General features: G+C 29.4%; 1 protein-coding gene and 1 pseudogene across 3 annotated transcripts in view; one reads left to right on the forward strand and one right to left on the reverse strand.

Moving 5' to 3' along the window:
- Positions 1–8,848, reverse strand: part of LOC107871244 (protein-tyrosine-phosphatase MKP1) — a 21,308-nt gene extending 12,460 nt beyond the window's left edge. For 2 of the 3 annotated variants that reach the window (XM_047412722.1, XM_047412719.1), the window contains exon 1: positions 5,727–8,848. The gene's annotated coding sequence lies outside the window, so the exon portion shown is untranslated. The remainder of the gene's footprint in view (positions 1–5,726) is intronic. The other variant, XM_047412718.1, reaches the window with a different exon arrangement.
- Positions 8,849–19,499: 10,651 nt separating this feature from the next.
- Positions 19,500–23,749, forward strand: LOC107872663 (annotated as a pseudogene).
- The last annotated feature ends 430 nt before the right edge of the window (positions 23,750–24,179 follow it).

A 24,179-nucleotide genomic window follows, 5' to 3' on the forward strand; every position in this document is an offset into this window, starting at 1 on the left:
TTGAATTCATGTGGGAATAAGTGGGGCGAGAATTGAAAACTTGATATAATTAGTGAATTTTGATTAGTTTGATTCATTAGTTGTTTGACTTGAAATAAACGTTAATTGAATTTGGTAGTATCAAGATACGCCGATTGGAATAGGCAAGACGTAGGTCGGGTAGGCAAATCTAGAGATTGTGGGTTGATTGAATGTTTGAAATTTGATTGAATGGTTTGATTTTATCACTTTTGAATCAATTGTATAATTTGACCGGGGAATGCCCCGAAGTATCTGTATATATTTATTCACTGGGGAATGCCCCGAGGTATCATGTACCCGGAGGACGTTCGTGATGAAGGCCTGAAGCGGCGGGTGGAGCATTAGTCTAGAATTAATTCAGAGTAGGATTTATTTTCACCTTTTTTATTTTTGGACTGTATAATTGGACTGGACACTAAATTTTGGATTGTTTCATCTTGTTTGCTTGATTGATTGTTTTGCATGTTTTGTGTGGTTTATATATTCATAATGTCAAATTAGCCTATACGCTCCACCAAGCGACCGTGGTCAAACCACGGGATCGAGGGGTGCCTAACACCTTCCCCTCGGTCAACAGAATTTCTTAGCCGGAATCTCTATTCGCGGATCAGTTTTATATAGTCAAAACCATTTTGAAAAAGGATATTCATGGGTGACTTGGCACACCCGATTTATGCCAAGTGGCAACTCTGAGTTTTGAAACTAATGAATCTTTTTCGAAACAATTTTCATCTTTTGTCACTTTAATAATAAAACCCTTTCGAAACTTAAAACGAATTCTTTCTTTTGGAGTACGAAAAAGGGGTGTGACAACAACAACAGAAGAAGAACAAAATGAAGAGAAAGATATTAATAGGAATTTAATGTTAAAATTAGCAATATGTAATATGTGTTACTTAGATGAATATACTTGCGCATTTAAAGAATATTATTATAAAGGAACATATAATACAGAAGAAAGTAAAGAAATAAGAAAATTATATTTTAATAAATTACCTGAACCATTTAGTTCAAAAATAATAAAAAGTTGGGATGAAGCAAAAATAGTAGATACTCTAGGAGCAAGAATAAAATTTTCACAACAATGGTATAGAAACCTATGTGAAAAATATAGAGAAGAAATAAAAATGGAAAAAAACATTAATAAGAAATTTAGCATGTTGCAAAGATAAAATAGCACCTCAATTTGGATGCAAAGAAAGATATTATAAGAAAAGAAAAAGACATAAGAAATATAAGAAATACAAAAAATCAAAATATAAATATAAGAAACCAAGAAAAAGATATTATGTAAAAAATTATAAACATAAAAGATCATATAGGAAAAAGAAATCTATAAAAGAATGTACTTGTTATAATTGCGAAAAATTAGGACATTTAGCTAGAGATTGTAAATTACCTAAAAACCCAAAAAATAAACAAATATCATAAATAAAAATAGAAAATACAGAATATATGCAGATAGATTATATAGATTACGAATTAGAAAGTGAAGATAGTATATATGAAATTTCAGAGAATGAAACAGATAATGAAATAGATAGTGAATTAGATGAATTAAATGACTGAAGAAGGTATAAGAATAAACCAAATAACTGAAGAAGATAATAAAAATAATAACAAAGATAAAAATAATAACAAAGGAAGAATATTTAAATGAAGAAGGAACAGATCAAAAAATAATATTTGATAGTCATATATTTGATGAAATAAAAGGAAAAGAATTAGATTTAAGTGTAGAAAAAAAATTAAAATACCAACAACAAAAACATATTTAGTATAAGAAAAGAAGAATACTACGTAGTAAGTCAAAAAGACCATGTAATAGATTGTAGATATGTAAAAGGAAGAGCTAGTATAAAAGGAAAAGAATTAGATTTAAGTGTAGAAAAAAAATTTAAAATACCAACAATAAAAAACATATTTAGTATAAGAAAAGAAGAATACTACGTAGTAAGTCAAAAAGAACATGTAATAGATTGTAGATATGTAAAAGGAAGAGCTATTATACCACTAGTAGCAAAAAGAACAATTAATAAAGAAATTAACGATATAAAAAGTAAAGACCCAATAAAATATGTACATCTTAGAGGAACAAAGATATTGATAAAAGCATGTTTTAGAGAAGAAATAGATACACCAATAGAATTATACCTAGCAGATGATAGAATTATAAAACTTATAGAAAAAAGTATAATAACTGCCATAAAATGAAATTTAATATACCAAAAATTTAAATTTATAATAAGTGCAAATTATTCAGTAGCAATAACAGATAAAAATATAGATAAATCATTAGTATTATATTGGAAAATATCAGGAATAGAACTAACCCCAGGAAGTAAAATATTTACAGCAAGATGTAAAAATCTATATGTATTAACAACAAAACATAAAATAACGAGAAAAAATAAAATTAACAAAATACAAATAAAAAGTCCTTTCGAACAATTTGTAAAAACAATTGCTAAATAATGATTATAGTTCTAGAGACATAGATATAGAAGAAAATTTAGAAATAATAAATGATAGAATAAGTACAACAAAAAGAATAGCTCATGAAAAACTAGAATCATCAAGTTCATCAAAAAGAACAAGTTATGAAACAAGTTCAACAACTAATTTAAACCAATATTACATAACAGGAACAATAAATGAAAAAGAATATTTAATACTGTTAAATACAGGACAAGAAAATTATATAGCAAGATATCTAATAAAAAATGAGGAAATAAAATCTGACAATAATATATTCCCAGATCTACCAAGAAGCTTAATAAACACTAAAAATATAGCAGAAAAAAAATAAAAATAGGAGTTAGAAAAATAAAAATAGAATTTGAAATAAATGAAGAAATGCAAAAAGCAGACATAATATTAGGAATAAAATCGCTAGAACATGTAAAACCATATAATATAAAGCACACACAATTATCTATAACATATAACAGAGACAAATTATTCTTAAGAAAGTTTTACCATGATATGAAAATATATATATTAATGAAGATAGTAGTAGAAGGGTATTACAGTAGATATTATACGCCTGTGATAGATACAGGAGCAGAAGCTAATTTATATAGATATAATTGTTACCAAAAAGAAAATGAGATAAATTAAAAACACCAATAATAGTTAAAGAATTTAATAACGAAGGAAGCTTAATTACTTATAAAGCTAAGAATGTAATAACACAAGTATGGGATAAAATATTAACAATAGAAGAAATCTATAATTATGAGCTGACATCAAAAGATATACTTTTAGGAATGCCCTTTTTAGATAAATTATACCCACATATAATAACTAGAACGGATTGGTGGTTTACAACACCATGTAAACAGAAAGTAAGAGCAAAAAGAGTTACTAATAAAATAAGAAAGAAAACTGATTGGATAGAAGAAAATGAAAAAATTACACAAAAATTAGAAAATATAAAAAATATTGAAGATACAATAGAACTAGTCGTATTTTCAATAAACAAAAAGGAAATAACTATATTTTCAATAAATAAGATAGAAATAATTAAGAAAAAATAGAACAATTATATAGTGAAGATCCATTAAAAGGATGGGAAAAGTATAAAACTATTATAAAAATTGAATTAATATATAAAAATAGCATAATAACTCAAAAATCATTAAAATATAATTTTGACGATTTAAAATGCATATAGATGAATAATTAGAAAAACAATATATACAAAAAAATAATAGTAAACACAATAGTCCAGCGTTTATAGTAAATAAACATAGTGAACAAAAAAGAGGAAAAAGTAGAATGGTTATTGATTATAAAAATTTAAATGCAAAAACTATGACATATAATTACCCAATACCAAATAAGATATTAAAAATAAGACAAATACAAGGATACAATTACTTTAGTAAATTTGATTGTAAATCAGAATTTTATCATTTAAATTTAGAAGAATCTAAGGAATTAACCGTTTTTACGGTACCACAAGGATTTTATGAATGGAATGTACTACCATTTGGATGTAAAAATGCACCAGGTAGATATCAACATTTTATGGATAGTTATTTTACACAATTACTTAATTGTATAGTATATATACATGATATATTATTATATACAAAAACCAAAGAAGAACATTTAAAATTATTAGAACAATTTACGGATATAATAGAAAAATCAGGAATAGTTTAAGTGAAAAGAAAACTGAAATTATGAAAAACCAGATAGAATTTTTAGGAATACAAATAGATAAAAGTGGAGTAAAAATGCAATAACATATAGTACAAAAAATAATAAATTCAAAAGAAGAATTAGATACAAAAAATAAATTATAATCATTTTTGGGATTAGTAAACCAAGTAAGGGAATATATACCAAAATTAGCAGAAAATCTAAAGCCTTTACAGAAAAAATTAAAAAAGGATGTAGAACATATTTATAACGAAGAAGATAAAAAATAAGTCCAGAAAATAAAAACACTTTGTAAAGAATTACCAAAATTACAATTCCCAAATGAAAATAGAAAATTTATATATATAGTAGAAGCAGATGCTAGTGAATGTAGTTATGGATGAGTACTTAATTATAGGTATGAAAATGAAAAAATAGAACATCATTGTAGATATTATTCAGGAACGTTTAATGAAACAGAAATAAAATGGGAAATAAATAGAAAAGAATTATGTTCATTATATAAATGTTTATTAGCATTTGAGTCATATATTGTATATAACAAGTTTATTGTACGAACAGATAATACACAGGTACGTTGGTGGCTAACAAAGAAAATACAAAATTCAGTTACAACAAAAGAGATTCGGAGACTAGTATTGAATATATTAAATTTTACATTTACAATTGAAGTAATTAATACTAACAAAAACGTTATTGCAGATTACATATCAAGACAAAGCTACACAAACTAATATAATAGAAGATGATGCTTTAGAAAAGATATTCAAAACTCTAACTACGCTTTCAATGAAAGTGGACAGTATGGGTAATGAAATAGAAAAGCTAAAGACTAATGAAGATAAACTGAAGTCTATAGCTACAAATCAGCTAACTCAGCAGTGTGCAGAGCTATGTCGATCGAAAGACATTAAAATTTCAGAGCTAGAAGGAGACGTTGGGACACTCCGTAAAACCCACAACGTTTATCAATCTACAATTGCAGGTACAAGCAAAGAAGTTATTGAACAAAGATACCAGAATATGAACTTAAATAAGACATTTGAAAAACCATTTACACCAAAAATGCAAAAAGACCTCTTGAACATACCCCACAAATTACCACATATCGAGATAGTCTGAACCAAGATAAAAAAGTTTATAACTATACAGCCCAAAAATACATAGAAAATATCTATCGAGTACAAACTTTTCTAAACCTTAACCCCATAGCTACAGATATCAAAGAACCCAACAAAAACTATATAACTCAAAGATTACAAGGTCACAACAAGCTAATTGCACACCCAAAACCAACCCAAGCTTAATAAAAACTTATTTTGATTATGGATTACTAAATACCATATACACCCAAGATGGAGAAGAACTATCAGCTATGGAAGAATTACAAAAAATATTCAACACCTATAAAAGAGTAACCAAAGAAAATCTATTTTATATAAAGTGTTATACTGCACTAGCAGAGATATTATACGATGAGATAAAATCAGTTATACAAGTTGTAAAAATAGGATTAACCAGAGATATGATTATACCAAAAGATATTGTGCAGCAGCCAGAGATACCCAGAATCGAGATACCTGATTTTTATGCAAACAAACGACTTATTGGACTAGCTACAATTATTCAAGAACTAGCAAACAATTATACCAATGAAAATCGAATATGAAGCTATTATTCAAGATACCATCAGAATTATGACAAGCAGATATGGAAGATGTTAGACAATGAAGAATGACATTACTTAACCCAGAAAAACAATCTACTGCAAGAGCAATTAAGAGAGGATTTATTTCAGACGGATTATTGACAAGATATTGCAAGATAATTGGACACAAATATCCAGATCATCAATGTTTGAGATGTAATGAAGAAGATAATATTTTCCCAAACGTACAGCTAGAATAAATAAAAAAAATCAACCAAGAAGATAAGCATGTCAGCTGGAAAGAAGATAAAAAAAACAGCAAAAACGACAAAAAGAAGATAACAACAGAGCAATAATGGAAGACAAGCTATTAAATTGTGAAAGCAACATGTAACAAACTTTCACAATTTTCTTTACGTAAATTATTAGAAACTATTGTATAGTTTGACTATTATTAGTCTAAAGCATTAATAGCTTTTGTCTTTTTAGACTTTTTGTATAGTAAAGTAGGTTAGGACTTTTTGTAAAGTTTTAAGAAACGTGTAAAATTAGAGAAACTTTTGTAAAGTTTCATGTTATAAATAGAAGGCATCAGAGGCAGAATGAAAGCAAGCTTTCATGCGTTGAAGCAAAAAACTCTCTCTTATCTACAACAAATATTTTGCTTGTTTATTAAAAAACAAGTATATATTTCAATGGAAAAATCTATGGAGAAACAAAGCTTAGAATTATCAAAACTACCAAAACAGGTATATTCATTTACTATTATGAATAGCTAAATTTATAAATTCATAACAATCATGATATGATAAAATAAGTTCATGTTAGTTGCTTTATAGTAGAATTATTCGAAAAATAGCATGTTAAGAAGTTTATTTGCAAAGTGAAAAAGGAGAAAAATTCCTAAGAACTATATCATCCTAAAGGTGAAATCGGTGAGGCAAGAAAGCCGTGATAGGAGAGTAACCAAAGTAGAGGCGTTGTTTAAGGGAAAAGTATCCAGATTACCATGCTAATAGTGACCGAAGAATATGTTATTTAAGAATAATCTAGTATATAGCAATCTAAAGTGATCATATTTTGTTATGTGTATGATTGAAGAGAATATTTTAAAAATAGCAATTTTATGAAAAATAGATAATTATTTATCTAACGAAATGGTAGATAAATTTAAAATACTCGTTTTATATGTACTTAAGAATATAGAAATAGTAGATATAAGAAAAATTGTATTGGAAAAAATATTTGATAGATATTTTATGACTAGAATTAATTATATACCATACCGACCGAACTACTTTTATAAATATTGACATACTAAACCCACACACTAACTATGATAAATTATGTATGTTTAGAATCTTGAAAAATAGATATAAAATATATACAATTTCTTAGTGAAAATATAGAAGAATTAATGAGATTAAAACAAACAACTAAAAAATATTATACTAAAGTATTTAACAAATTTTAAATGATAGATAATCTTAAAATATTAATCTTATATATAATTAGAGATATAGAAACTATAGATATTAAGAGAATAGTATTAGAAAAAGTATTAGACTATGAAATTGAAACTATAAATTGGATAGAACAGTTATATCTGGATAATTATCCAGATAGATATTATTCAAATTAAGAAATGTTAGAATATACTAGAAAAACTCGAGAAAATTAAGATAATCTAAATGAAGAAATAAATTATAGAAACCGAATTAGAAAAATAATGGAGAATCTAAAAGAAAAATTAATATGGATAGAAGAAATCCTAGAAAATTTAGGAAAAAGTACATGTGATAATTTATATAATTTAAAAAAATTTGTTACGAGAAGAACAACACAAAATAATAAATAACACTGAAAATCTAGAATTAGATATACACTACAGTACAATTAGGATAAATTATTATACAGAAATTTGTAACTCTGCAATTACTACAGGATAAAATAATAGATTATGAATATTTAAATATTGAAGACAAAATATGAAAGAAATAATATTATTAGAAAAACTTATTAAAGATAATTTAATTGTATATTTTTGAAACAAAAGATATAGAATATTTAGAATACATTCAAAATAATATAGAAGTATTACAAAAACTAAGGAAAAAAAATAAAAAATACTATAGTAAAACATTTAATCAATTACCATATAATCACCCCAAGATATGAAATATCAATAAAACTAACAAAATAAATTTAAAATAAAAATAAAAATAAAAATATTAAGAAAAGTTAAGAAATATCCACGCACAAATAAAAATAGATCCATTGTATTTATAATAGAACTATTTTACCACACAAGTTATCCGCACCCCTACAATGGGTTGTGATCGACGGGGGCATGGATTTCAGGTTAAATGGGTTTGCTGGCGCCGGTGGGAGACAGTTGTTGGTGTTGGTGTTGCCGGGCATCGATGTTTCGCCGGTGGGAGGGTATTTTCGGTGAGTTTTGATCGGATTTTTGGTGGGGTGAAATGGCCAGCGTCTTTTTCGATGGGTTTCGCTGTAGGAGTAACAAACAGCGATTGAGAGTGTTTTCCGTGATGATTTCGGCGGATTTCGAGATGGGGGTGGTTGAATCCGGAGAGATCTGACTGATTCCGGCGATATAACAGTGATGGACTGGTGTATTCCAGCGAGAAATTTGCCGAAAAACTCAATACCAATCGGATTTTCATTCACCCTCCTCGATTTCTCACTATTTTGGATTTCTTTTATTCTCAAATTTTCCCTCCGTTTTTTTATTTTTATTCACTGATTTTCCGTCGATTTCACTCTTTTATTTCACTGTTTCTCCTATATTTCTCTCCGTTCATCTACTTTTCTCCCTTTTTTTCTGGTTCTGTGTGTGTTGGCTTCCAGTGGAGCAGTGAAAAAGTGTGTATGTGAAACAGTGTGGGTGTGTATTTGTGTTTATACCAGTGAATATATGTATATATCAGTCTATATTGTTACATCTGTTTTATCTTTTTCCTTTTTTATGATATTAAATTTTAATGCCCAAACATATTTACTGAACTAATATATAGACGTTCGATAAATTAATAGTATACATGTGATAATAAAAGGTTCACATAATCAAACATACATAGTACATAATTCATTGACATCATTTAAACATTTTTCATTCATGCTTTTTTCACAATAAAGTTTACAAAACAAATGATACATGATTGAATAGAACTTGAGATGTGGCAAGAAACAGTAACCAAAACTCGAATGGAGATCCGAAATTCAACTTCTGTGCTTTTGTTTTCTCTCTTTTTCTTATTTTTTTATTTGACTTTGTGTTTTTCTCTCTATCTTTTCGAATTCTCTCCGATTTTTATCTAATAGATTGTCTGACGGTGATAGTCAATGTACATAATTTATTTTTTGTTTTGGTGGGAAGTCCTTAAATAGGGGGATTTGGGGGAGTAATTTGAGTAGTTTAGGATTCAAATTTTGAATTGATTTTTTTAATCACTATTAATGGTAATAATAATATTTAATAAATATAAAATATATAAAATAAATAATAATATAAATAAAAGAATATTAATTAATTAATTTTTAAATTTAAGAAAATATAATATAAGTTTATAAATAGTCTAAAATAAATATAATCTATTTATTAATATATATATATATATATATATATATATATATATATATTTTAAATTTTTTGTATTATTTTAAAAACAAAAATAAAAATATATCAAAAATGTAAATTTATTTATTATTATTTTTTATTTATTTTAACCAAAACTTATTAAAAATAAAATAAAAACTAAGATAAATATTGGACAAAAATAAAAATATTTAATGTCGAAAAATATATTAAACTTGGAGAGGATCAAAAATCATGTGTCTACATTTATACAATATGGATACAGTACATACACTACATAACTATTTATGCAATATCGATACATTATATATACACTACATAACTATTTGTGCATCATATATACATGTTTATACATTATTTACATAATATGGATACATTACATATACTACATAACTATTTATGCAATATCGATACATTACATATACTAGGGTTGTTAGCGGGGCCGGGCTGGGTCAACCCGGAACCGGCCGATCACAATTAAACGGGTTGTGGGCTGGTCCGGTTCCGAGCCAGGTTTAACGGGCCGGTCCGATTTTGGACCCAATAGTAAATTTTCAAGAAACAACCCGGGACCGGCCCACTACACCTAACCCGCTTCAACCCACCTAAATCCGGTTAAAACCGACCCAAAATTCGGTCAAAACCGATCAAAACCAAAAAAAGAAATTAAAAGCTTTTTCTCCAATATACATTATAGATACCCACCTATATACATTTTAAATACGTTAAACAATATATACACACTATATATATAGTATATACTACGTTAGAATTTAAAAAACATATACACATACACACAATTACACATGTAATCGTGTATATGACTATACGTTAGTTAAATATATATACTACTTTAAATAAAACATATACTACAAGATATATACTATAATATATATACTAATTTATAAAACATATACGCATGTATATGTTAAATATATACTACTTTAAATAAAACATATACTACAATATATATACACTACAATATATACACATACTATATATAGTTATATACTAATTTATAAAACATATACACATGTATATATTAAATATATACTACTTTAGAGTCTATAGAAAATATACACACATATATACGTACCATTCAATATGTGTACTACTTGAAAACATATACTACAAGATATATACTATAATGTATATACTAATTTATAAAACATATACACATGTATACGTTAAATATATACTACTTTAGAGTCTATGAAAAATATATACACATATATATGTACCATTTAATATATGTACTACTTTAAAAATATACATACAACATATAAACAATATATATATATATATACTAATTTATAAAACATATACACATGAATACGTTAAATATATACTACTTTATAGTCTATAGAAAATATATACACATATATATGTACCATTCAATATATGTACTACTTTCAAAAATATACATACAACATATAAACACTATATATATACTAATTTATAAAATATATACACATGTATACGTTAAATATATACTACTTTAGAGTCTATGAAAAATATATACACATATATACGTACCATTCAATATATATGTACTACTTTAAATAAAATATATACTATAATTTATATACTACAATATATACACACACTATATATATAGTTATATACTAATTTATAAAGTATATACACATGTATATGTTAAATATATACTACTTTAGAGTCTATAGAAAATATGTACACATATATATGTACCATTCCTCATGCTGTGGGAATACACTGAATTTTTTTTTGTTGTTGTTGTATATATGTACCATTCAATATATGTATTACTTTAAAAAAATATACATTTCTATTATATAGAAGAGGTGGTTTCGACCACCTCTCATGCAATCACCAAGAAACCCCTCCAATATCACTTAATTACATACCATGCCCCAATATATAATAATTTTATTGTTTCATCATAATGGTTTAAATATTTAATATATTCTATTAATTTATATTAATTAACTATAATTACATATTGGAAGTAAACAAGAATTGTTTATTTAATTGGCTATCATGTTCAAAACTAATTTGTTACCACGAATCACAATAATTAATAACTTAAAATATTTAAAAGACATATAGAAATTTTATTGACTCTCATTATTTTAACAATGCCACATAAATTGAGATAAAAGAAAAAGTACTGCAAATCATAATAATTAACAACTTAAAATATATAAAAGATATATAAAAATTTTAGTTGATTCTCAAAATTGTATCGAAGCCACAGAAATTGGGACACAAGGGGTAAATATATTATTTGATAATTACGTAAAAATTATTATAAATCACAATAATTAACAAGTTAAAATACTTTTTTTAAAAATAGATAAAAGTTCTATTTAACTCTCAAAATTTTATTGATGCACCATAAATCATCAAAAAATAAAATATTATCTTAATTAATTGCAACTAAATATTTAAAGTAAATCAATTTTATTATTTTAATTGACTTTTATATAGAAAATTAATTTTTTATTTATTTATTTCTTTTAGTAAATTTAAATTTTAAAATTATTTTTTCTAATATAGAAATACTAATATTTAAACTTAACTTTAAATTTTTAAAGTACAAAATTAATAAAATTAATTTAATAAAATAAATTTTTAATGAATATTTTCTTATAATTTGTGTTGGGTCAATATGTATCAAGATAAAAGAAATAAAGAAAAATATATAGTACAATTTTATTATTGTGAAAGATAAATATAATGCACTATCCAATAATATTTAATAATATCATATTTTGCATATACAAATATAGCATTCCTTATTTAATTAATATACTATTTCGGTGAATTATTGATGATTACTATTGGATATGATAAAATTATATTAATTTTTATAGTAATAACATAATCAATCGCTCTTAATTAATTATTATGAGTCATCTAGGTATTAAGAAAATAAATAATATTTAATGAAAAATTAAATAGACATAAATGCAAAATTAACTCTTAATGTTTTAAATTAAATTTTCGTCTTTCGAATGATAATTTTACTATATCACTCCTTATTATAAGTCATTTATGTATTAGAAAAATAAGAATAGCAAAATGATATGTCAACATAAAATATTTGATTGACTATCACAATTATATTAGTGCCACATAAATTGGGATAGGACAGAAGAAGAAATAAAGCAACATATATTATTTAAAAATGAAATAAAAAGTACTGTAAATAACAATAGTTAACAAAACAAAATTTAAAAATTGACTGATTTCTATTGCGTCAGTCGTGATTTTAATGTATCACGCGCAATTAATTATTATAAGTCACTTAAGTATTGAAAAATTAATAATATTGAATCCACGATTTTACTATATATATATATATATATATATATATATATATATATATATATATATACTATGAATAAAATTTTCATGATATTTTTTTAAAAAAAATTACTACATATACTCAAAGGGCAAAAGAGTAAAAACACTCAAGAGATAAATGTAGAGAAATCTAGAAGCACCAAATGGATTATTAACATTTGTAACACTCAATACATTTCTAAATGTTTCCAAATTCTTTTTGAATCAACACATACACATAATAAAAACAATAAATACTAAATAATAATAATTACATTTTACTATATCACCCCTAATTAATTATTATGGTCATTTAAGTATTGTGCCACATAAGTTGAAATAGAAAAAATATTATAAATCACAATGATCAAAAATATAAATTATTTAAAATAATATAATTGGCTATCGTCGACACAAAACTCTGGACAAGGAGAGTAGCATATATTATTCAAAAATTACATAAAAAGTATTATAAATTACAATAGTTAAAAACTTAAAATATCTAAAAATAATTTAATATGTTATATATTTCGAAAAAATTACATGAAAAATATTAGAAATCACAATAATTAACAACTTACAAAATTTAAAAGATCTAAAATATTTGGTCGACTCTTAAAATTATATTAGTGTCACTAAAATTGGAATATAAGAAAAGTATTATAAATCACAATAATTAAAAACTTAAATTATTTTTAAAATATAATTGACTATCAATGCCACAAAAATTTGGACAAAAAAAGTAACGTATATTAATTTGAAAATTACATAAAAAAAATATTATAAATTACAATAGTTAACAACTTAAATTATCTGAATACATATTAAAATAAAATATGCTAAACTCATGCTAGATTCCGGATGAATCCTAGAAAACATATGCAATCCTTTTATTAAAATTTTTTATTTAAATATATTAAGATTGAAAAGATAAGTAAATATCTTAATGTTGGGCTCGTGCTTACGCGGGTCATACTCCTCTAGTATAACATATAAACACTATATATATACTAATTTATAAAACATATACGCATGTATACGTTAAATATATACTACTTTAGAGTCTATAGAAAATATATACACATATATACGTATCATTCAATATATGTACTACTTTAAAACATAGGCATATACTACAAGATATATACTACAGTATATATACTAATTTATAAAACATATAAACATGTATACGTTAAATATATACTACTTTAGAGTCTATAGAAAATATATACACATATATACGTACTTCTTTAAAAAATATGTTACTTAATATAATAAATTAATAATACTTGATAGTAAATTAGTAATATATTAAAATTAAGTATTTAATTTAAACTAGAAATTTAATTTAAATCATTAAATGAAAAAAGTTACAAAGTAAGGAGTGAATGAATGTTATATTTTATTAATTGCAAAATGCAAAATGACTCAAAATTTATAATATATATGAATGAAAAATCTTCAAAGTTTTCGTCATTTTTTCCAACTTATCCATGTTAATTGTTAACATTAACGGGAACTTGCATAGGATAGTCAAAGTCAATGGATGCATTGGACTTGATTGTGCTGAGTTCTCCCTTGAAGTCATAATTTCTTCAAGAATTTGTTCGTCTTTCGGTTCCACCTCCATTCCTTGATTTCTTTGTTCCGCTCTAATACAATCTCTAAGGCAAACTAGAACAATCATAGAATTGTTTCCCAATGCGTGTCGGTTGTCTCCAAGTTGTTGTCGTCCCTAACTAAAAGCGCTCTCCGATGCAATGGTTGACATTGGAACATTCAATATATCTCTAGCTAATCTTAAAAGCACAAGATATTGTGTTTCATTATTCTTCCACCAATCCAACGCATTGATCCATCATCTACAATCCTCTATCGGTGTTCGAAGATAATACTTAAGTTCTTCCCGAGAAGCTGTAGTGTAAGTTCCCTCCTCAAAACTGTTCCAAATGTTTAAATCATAAAGGTAATCAGGAAAATCACTATGTGCCGGCCTTTTAGAAGATGATGGCTCCTTGGGAGGATAAGGAGCGACAGTTGGAGTGATATATCGGTACAACTAAATCAAGTAAATCAGCATAATGGTTATATAATTTATTTATGTAAATGTTCGTATTACTCATAGCCGTATACAAATCTGGTTGTTCTGGTTCTTCATCATCAGAAGTATTGTTAGTAATTATCTCTAAGTTAGAATAATTAAGAGTACTAAAGTGGCACATAGTAGTATATTTCATACATAGATTTAGTATAGCACCAACCAAGTAAATAGGGGGAATCGGAAAAAAATATTTTTAAAATTTTACAAACACAGCACCAACAGTTTCTTTGTAATCTTCTTTATTCTTATATTCTTGAGCAAAGCAGAAATATCGTCTATATATGCTAAAATATTACAAACAGTAGGATAATAAGCATCGAAAAATTCAACCGTAGCTATATAATTTTTTTTCAAACACTTAATAAGATAACCAATTACAGCCCAATCAGAATTATGTAGCATACATTCAATCGAATCAGCAAATGAACCACAATATTGGTTAAAAGTTAGTGTAACAGGAACTCTATAAGCATGACAAGTTTTTAAATAATCATACGTAGCATTACATCTAGTATCACATTCTCCAGGCATCAATATCGGTTTAAGTCCATTTTCTTGACGTTTAACTTTAAATTCTCTAATTTTTTTTCTTCGATTATTTCCTTGAATAAAGCCAACAGCAAGCCGGATTTTTTCAATATAAAGCTCAAAAAATTCAAGATCATCTCTTACAATTAAATTATATATATGACAAGCACACTTAACATGAAATATTTCAGGTAACGACGGAGAGAGCTTAGCTTTTAACTTTGTAATAGCAGTCTTGCTGTTAGAAGTATTATCAAAAGTAATACATAATACTTTTTTTCAATACCATAAAATTCTGCAATTTTACTAATCGAATCAGCAATAAATTCTCAAGTATATCTATGATCTTCATCATACAAAAAAGCAAGGATATGTTTTTGCATAACATAATTACTATCTATCTAGTGACAAGTAATGGTTAAATAATTATTTTTATTAACAGCACGACCAAGATCAGAAGTTAGAGTCATTCTACATTGAATATTTTTTAACAATGTAGATAAATAAAAAAACATATTGTGAATGAAGTCTAAAAATATCGGTTCGACAAGTACTTCTAGGAATACCATTAAACATAGGATTATAAATTGCTTGAATATAATGAATAAACGTATCCGAAGAAGGAAACTGAAAGGCAAACACCCCACGGCTACCATTTTTGTTATTTCTTTCCAGTCCCTATATTTATTATAATTCTTAATTACATGACCTGTTGCTGGGTCCATTCTAGTTTGTGTTGGCCCACCAACAGTCTCATCACCTTTTGCAATAAATAACTCTCTTTTATGATTATCATTTATATGTCTCATTAATGAACCCGTACCCCCTTGCTTGCCTCTTCTTTTATGCTTATATACTTGTTGACAAATATTGCATTTCACCTCAGTATATCCTATACGTGTAAAAAAATTGTCATGCAATACTAGTTGTTCTACGAGCTCTTGGGGCACGGGGAGGATGAGGAGGGAAATTAACCGATTCAGATCTAACGTTAGCATTTTCTACTGCGGGTGTCTCACCAATATTTTCATCATCTTCATCTAAATCAACCACATCTACTTCATTTTCTTCTTCTATACCGTAATTTTTCTGAGCTTCTACATAATCCATATCGTGAGCACCTACACCAACTTCTTCCTCAAAAGGTTGACTAAGCAGTACCGGAGGCACACGGGTATATCTACTACTTGAACTACCTCTACCGCCAATAATCTACCACTTCCGGAACAAAAAATTTTACTACTTTTACTAGTGAGGTTTCTTAATTTATCCATAATATAAATAAAACTAAAAAAATTCAAAATACACAAATATAATAAAATTAAATATTCAACAATTAATACACTAATTAAAAATTAAAAGTAAGAGATGGAATAACAATACCAAATTTTGGAAGTATCCGAAAGTTGCGACTTTAGAAACTTTCACTCGTACTTTGTAATCGCAAAATTAAAAAATTACATTGAGCACTTTAGGAAATATATAGAATATTTGAGAAATGAGATTTGAGAAAATGAAAATTGTGTGGAAAATGATTTGAAAGTGTAGGTTGTTTATAGAAATTTTTTTGGGTTTTAAAAAATATTTTAAATTAAAAAAAAAATTAATGTAAAGGGCCAAATAGTCGTTTTTTGGGTCCGGCCCAACGGCTATATTAGCCCAACGGTCAAAATTCAATTTTTAATAAAAAAGTAAATAAATAAAAATAACCGAGCCGGTTAACCAGCAGTCCTGGATCGGGTTGGGTCCGGACAGGGTTATCCGGGCCCCAAAAAATTGGCCTAGGTTCGGGGGCTGACCGAGCTGGGCCTTGTATGTGGAGCGGGTTGGGCCGATTTCGGCCGGGTTGACCTCAACCCGGCCCGATTGACACCTTTAGCATATACACTACATAACTATTTGTGCATCATATATACATATTTATACAATATTGATATAAAAAAGGGTTATACAAAAAAAAAAATTAATAAAGAAAAGCGCGGCATAAAAAAAACAAAAAGAGTTTTTTTTTTTTTAAAACAACTGTTGCAAAATGAAAGGGAAAAGGAAAAAATGGTCTAATGGTTTTTTTTTTCTTTTGTAAACAAAAAATTGACTATTGTTATTGTAAACTATTTACTTTTGTTGTATATAATTGAAATGTTTCCTTTTTTAAAACCTATATTACGTGCTATAATAATTGTCTCCTACTTTTTTTGGGTTTTCCCTTTTATTTAAGGTAACCCAACTAACTTTACAATCCTCAACTGCTCCATATTTTTCTCTGTAACAAACGTGTCAACTTCCACGTAATACAATTGTACGTACTGTTTTTTCTACTAACCTCTAGTCATTAGAAGTAATGTTTGCGTATACTTTATCCTTCGGAGACCCACGTGTGTGATTAGTGGATATGTTGTTATTATTGTTGTTGTTGCAAAAACAATTTGTTATTGAACTTTACTTGAGTAGGGTCTAGGGGGTCGTTTATTGTAAACAACAGCTCTATTGGTACAAGTTAGGGTTAAGGTTTGCGTACATTCTGCTCTATCCCGATTCCCGACTACACTTGTGGGACTATATTGGTTAAGTTATTGTTATTTTAAAATTTAACCACAATTGTTACTAAGCTTTACTTGAGTCGGGAGTTTATTATAAACAACATATTTATCTCTACGAGTTAGGGCTAAGGTTTACGTGTACTATGTACTTTTCAGACATCACCTGTGTAATTATATTACTAGTATGTTGTTGTAAACACAATTGTTACTTGTGATTTTCTATTTAATGTTTTTTTAATTTGCTTCCCATGCGCGATCATAGCTCAACCTACGGTAGGGATAAGGTTTATGTGCACCTCATCAACCCTAGAACGTACTTATGGGACTATACTGAGTATGTTATTGCTGTCATATGTGATAGTAGCTCAAAGTTGTGAACTTGTGATGGTACATATATATTGTGTCAAAATTAATACTACCTCATAACTATTTAGTAATACCTTTTATGTCAAAATTATTGATTGTTAGAGGTTGGTAATGTGCATATTTATAATGTTTGTAAGCAGATTTTGCAAACTAAATTTAGTTAAAGTATCGTTTGGAGTACGTGGTACTTGTGCTGGTGGAAGGTAGTAGGTATCAGGTGAATTAGTTGAGGTCTGTGCACGCTGGTCCTGACACCGTCATAATTATGAAACTAAATATTGCTGTATCCCCTGTTGTCTCATGCAAGTAAATATACATTGCTATGATTTGATTGATTATGAAACTTATGATAAGGTCGATTATGATGAAAATATTAGCAAGATGATGACTACTATGGAGATGAGAACCGCGAAATCATCTTGATTTTTTAAGTTAGTTTCTGTGTTATCATGAACTCGCGTGCTCAGATTATGGATCAAGTACTGTTAGTTACTGTTTTTTTCTTCGTATTGTATAGGTTCCCATAGGACTTAAGAATTTATGCATCCGATATTAATCTGTTTCGATTTGAGTTGTGAATGCAAACTTTTGATTACTAGTTTTACATCCTTACATATTTGGATCTAATTTCTATATCTAGAGCATATATTAACTGATCGTTACCTTTTTTTCACGCGCAAGTTGATAGAATGATACAATTGTTACTGAACAGAAAACGAAAAGATAGAAAAGAATACATTCCTTTTCTGTGGGATTGTACTATCTTATGGTTTTCGATCTAGAGACAACGAAAATAACATTTCTTTCTATCTTGTATGACGAACAAATCAGCGCTCTCAACATTTGATATGAATTGAGTGATTCAGAAATGTTGAACTTGTCTTTTTTTCGCGTTAGTGTTTCTATGTGCGACAGAAACTATGCTAGAAAGACAGTTTTTGCTTCTTCAGAGTAGTTTTATGTGTGTAATATAACTATTCTATCGATCTTGTCATCATGTAATAATAGTCTTATTAGTAACTGCTAACCACCTCGCTGGAGGATGGGACTTTCAATGAAGGAAGTCGACAAAAGGTTTTTATTACAAAGAAGACCAATTGAATCACTTATCCGATGTGTTCGATGCTCAGAGTATTTGCTCTTTACAGCTTCTAAAAATTTTTGATTTAGTAGGGCAAAGATGACTCTATCAGAAGAGGAGCTCTCGAGATTTTTCAGAATTCGTAAGACAGTGATGGAAATGTTGAGCGATAGGGGCTACGTAGTTGGAGACTTTGAGATAAACATGTCAAAAAATGAGTTCCTTCAGAAGTATGGTGAGAACAAGAGAGAAGACTTTGTAATTCTGAAAGCCAAGCGCAACAACGATTCTGAGCAGGTGCACTCTTTCAATAACCGGCAGTTTATTTGTATTGCTTTCTTGCTAAAGATTTTAATCTTTCCTTAAATCGATGAACTTTCCATGGTTTGATTTACTTCTCCAGCAAGAAGTTCGACTTTTTTTCCTTTTCTACTTGTTTGTCTTACGCTATGTTACTCATTGTATAACTTGGTATTTCATACAGAAAATGATGATGATTAAGGTTATCTTGTCGGTGTTGTAATAGATCCTCTCAACATTGGATAAACGATGGTTTCCTTTTCTAGTTGAAGACAAGTTTAGGGGTATATCATAAAAGATAGCTATCGCGTTACACCACATAGCGAAGTAAAATGTTTTTTTCTTTTTTGAACGATGTTGTCTCTGATGCATGAAGTAAAGGGAAGGTAAAAAGCATTAGCTTGTCGCTGGCCGGACACCATGGTTATCAATAAAAAGAAGATAAAGGTTTGTCAATTAGCAAATGGAAACGCGTTAGAGGTTGATTATGGATAGAAAACCTCGATATAGTAATGAAATTTGGAAGGAATTAGACTTCTCCACAACAAGAAAAATCTGCATTGTAAACCAAACTTTTTATGAGAAGAAGAAGAAGCTCATCAATATCTAGAATATAGATAAAAGACTTAAAGATTTGAAAGTGTATTTCTGAAGGATACTGTAATGAACCAATGTCCCACATTGGAAAAAAAGAGAAATGCTATAATGAACCAATGTCCCACATTGGAAAAAAAAGAAATGTTGAGGGGTTTATATGCCAAACGGGAGAGCCCAACCCAAAAAGCTAGTCTAATAGGTGGGAGAACCCATTTGGCATATAAACCCCTCAGCATTTTTCTTTTTTTCCAATGAGGGACATTGGTTCATTACAATCGCCTCCGCTTGAGAACCAACGACCTCGTTGGTCACGGCTATGCCCAGTTGGTTACGGCTGGCACCCCTCCTAGGTCCAGGCCACCACTACTGACACACAGGCCACCACTCCGAGACGCGGATCCACACGTGGTTTGTTTCTCGTTGGTCACGTCTATGCCCAGTTGGTCACGGCTGGCACCCCTCGGGTCTAGGCCACCACTACTAGAACATAGGCTACCACTCAGAGTCACGGGCTCCTCGTTGGTCACGGCTATGCCCAGTTGGTCACGGCTGGCACCCCTAGGGTCCAGGTCACCACTACTGGCACATAGGTCACCACTACGAGTCACGACCTAACGCGCGTCTCCCCAACGAGGCTCTGCCGTGACCAACGAGGTCGTTGGTTGTTAATCGGAGGTGATTGTAATGAACCAATTGTCCCACATTGGAAAAATAGAGAAATGCTAAGGGGATTATAAGCCAAATAGGTTCTCCCACCTATTAGACTAGTCTATTGGGTTGGGATCTCCCGTTTGGTTTATAACATTGGTGCTTTCATTGAGAGTCCCACGCGTTAGGTCGTGACTCGGAGTGATGGCCTGCGTGCTAGGAGTGGTGGTCTGGACCTAAGAGGGGTGTCAGCCGTGACCAACATGGCGTAGCCATAACCAACGAGGATCAATCCACGTGTGGGGAGCCGCGCGTTGGGCCGTGACTCGTAGTGGTGGCCTGGACCCAAGAGGGGTGCCATCCGTGACCAACTGGGCATAGTCGTGAGCCCGTGACCAACGAGGATCGATCCACGCGTGGAACCACGACTCGGAGTGGTGGCCTGTGCGCTAGGAGTGGTGGCCTGGACCTAAGAGGGGTGTCAGCCGTAACCAACGAGGACGTTGGTTCTCAAGCGGAGGCGATTGTTATGAACCAATTGTCCCACATTGGAAAAATAGAGAAATGCTAAGGGAATTATAAGCCAAATGTGTTCTCCCACCTATTAGACTAGTCTTTTGGGTTGGGCTCTCCTGTTTGGTTTATAACAGATACATCAACGATAACTATGCCTTAATCTCAAGCTTAGATGGGGACATAGGGTCGTTAGTATGAATTCTCACTATCCGTGTCACTCCATTTAGATATACTTTTTATGGATATAACAATGTATTCAATGTTGGACTTGTTTACAACAGAAATACCTTTGATCTGCTGACATCTTAATAATACAGGTCGAAAGGAAAGCAACAAAACTTTACTTGTAAAAATATACTCCCTCTGGTTCAATTTGTTTTTCTTACTTTCCTTTTTAGTCCGATTCAAAAAAGAATGTCTCTTTCCTTTCTCGGCAAGTCTTTAATTTCAACTTTTCACCTGGCATGTTTAAGACCACAAGATTAAAGGACATTCTGATACATTATACATATCTACTTTCTAAAACTCCATGTCAAGTAAAAACCAGACGAACAAATTGAAAACGGGGGGAGTAGTAACTAAGGAAAAAGTGTAATGGGAATATGATATGACCATTTGTCCTTTTAGTCGATGTTTGGTGTGTGTTTAGTATAACAATTTTGACAGATAACTTTTAGCTACTTCAATATTTGAGGTTCTTGTATTTCAATTATTTGCTACCCAAGTCTCAGCCATTTCATCGGTTTATTGATTCCAGATATATGTGTTCTTTCCAGAGGAGGAAAAGGTTGGTGTCCATGCAATAAAAATTTATGCGAAACGCATGGAAACAGAAAAAGTCTACCAAGCAATCCTGGTTGTACAACAAAAGTTGACTTCCTTTGCTCATAGATCGATAAATGAAGTATCTGCACAGTTCAACTTCTAGGTTTTCCAAGTGAGTACTGTAATATTTTCTGCTAATAATTTGTCCTTGCAACTTGAACGAAGGATTGAAATTGTTATGAAATAGCTAATGAGCTCGGTTAAATGTTAATTAACTCCTACTCTTGTGATCTTTTTGATTTTCTGGTACATTTGTTATCTTGTTTCCTTGATTGTGGTCTAGCTACTATTCGTTTGAGCAGGTGACACTACTCAAGTAGTTGAACCACCAAAATCAGAATACAGTATGTTCTGTTTGATTTGGAACTTGGGAGCTTACCTGCATTTCATTATGCACTTGTAATTGATATTATCTTAGATAGTGAAAATCGATGCTTAATCATCATGATGTGTGTTTGATGTTTCAGGAAGCAGAGCTGTTGGTAAACGTTAAAAATCATGTTCTAGTTCCTGAGCACCAGTTACTACTGAAGAAAAGAAAACTTTTTTGGAACGACATACTGTGAAAGAAACACAGGTTCGTCTTAGTAGTATTACTGCACTTTCTAAACTTTTGACCTTATATAATACACTAAAGGCCTCTTTAACCATAAAGGTTAGGGGTAAGGTGTACATTCTATCCCTATTAGTCTAGAAAATTTAACTATTTTTGCCGCCTTTGCGTCTTGTTTTATGTGAAAGGTGGTTGAAATCTTGTATTGAATAGCTATTTGTCCATGTTAATACATTTCTATAGCTAGTTTTCTATTCTGAGTTTGATTTTTAGAAGGAACTAAGGTCTAATGGAGACACATTGCTTGAAAAATTTTATGTTCACTTGAAGGGGGCGCGGTAAACCTTATGTTAATTTAAAGTTCTAATGAAAAAACTTCCTGAGCCGGGGATCTATCGGAAACAGCCTCTCTACTTCATCTGAGGTAGTGGTATAGACTGGTAAACTTACCCTCCTCAGACTCCACTTTGTAGGAATATACTAGGTATTGTTGTAGTGAAAAAACTACCTGCAAGTATTGATTATCACCATCATGGCCTTGTTGTCTTCCTTTTGGCCTATGTTGCTTGGACCTTCCAAAAATGTCGCCTCACCCTTGTCAGATCCTCCAAAAATGCATTACTTTTGGAGGATCTAACACACTCGGCAGCATTTCTGGAGGATCCGATCAACATAACTTTTGACTGATCGTTTTGTTAGATACTATTTTACATAGCTGTTGTTCGTTACTATCATCAGTTTTCTATTTAATCAAATGCCTAATATTTTCTTGTGTTAAAATAGCTTCCTCGGATTCAGTTGGCCGATCCAATTGCCAGATATTATAGGCTAAAACGTGGACAAATCGTGAAAATCATCAAACTAAGTGAGACTGCAGGCCGTTATGTGACTTACCGATATGTGGTTTGAACTAGTTTTGATGTTTACACTGCTCAGATGTAAGTAGTCACCAAAAAAGTACTGAAGTTGTTTGTTATTTGCTTCTTCCTTTTTTGTGTGTACCTCGACTATTTTGAGAAAATTGAAGTAAAGGTGTCTTTTAAGCCTTGAATGAAGGATTGGTGACATTGACCAACAAATAGGGTCAAATATCATTAGGAAACTTGATTAAGTTAATTGTGGACTTGATTAATATTTTCAAAAATTTCTAATCTTTTCAAAAATACAAATCAACCCAACTCACACCCCTCTTCAATCCAAATCAATCACTCTCTCCTCTCTCCCAACCAACAGTTCTGCAAAATTTCTCCCTTCAACCCTCGACGACTTCTATCTCCGGTGACAAATAGTTGGGCTTCGAGTTCCCCTCTTTTCTCCCTTCAACCCTCGACAACTTCTA

The sequence above is a fragment of the Capsicum annuum genome, chromosome 5 (genome assembly GCF_002878395.1).
Source record: "Capsicum annuum cultivar UCD-10X-F1 chromosome 5, UCD10Xv1.1, whole genome shotgun sequence".
Lineage (NCBI taxonomy): Eukaryota > Viridiplantae > Streptophyta > Magnoliopsida > Solanales > Solanaceae > Capsicum > Capsicum annuum.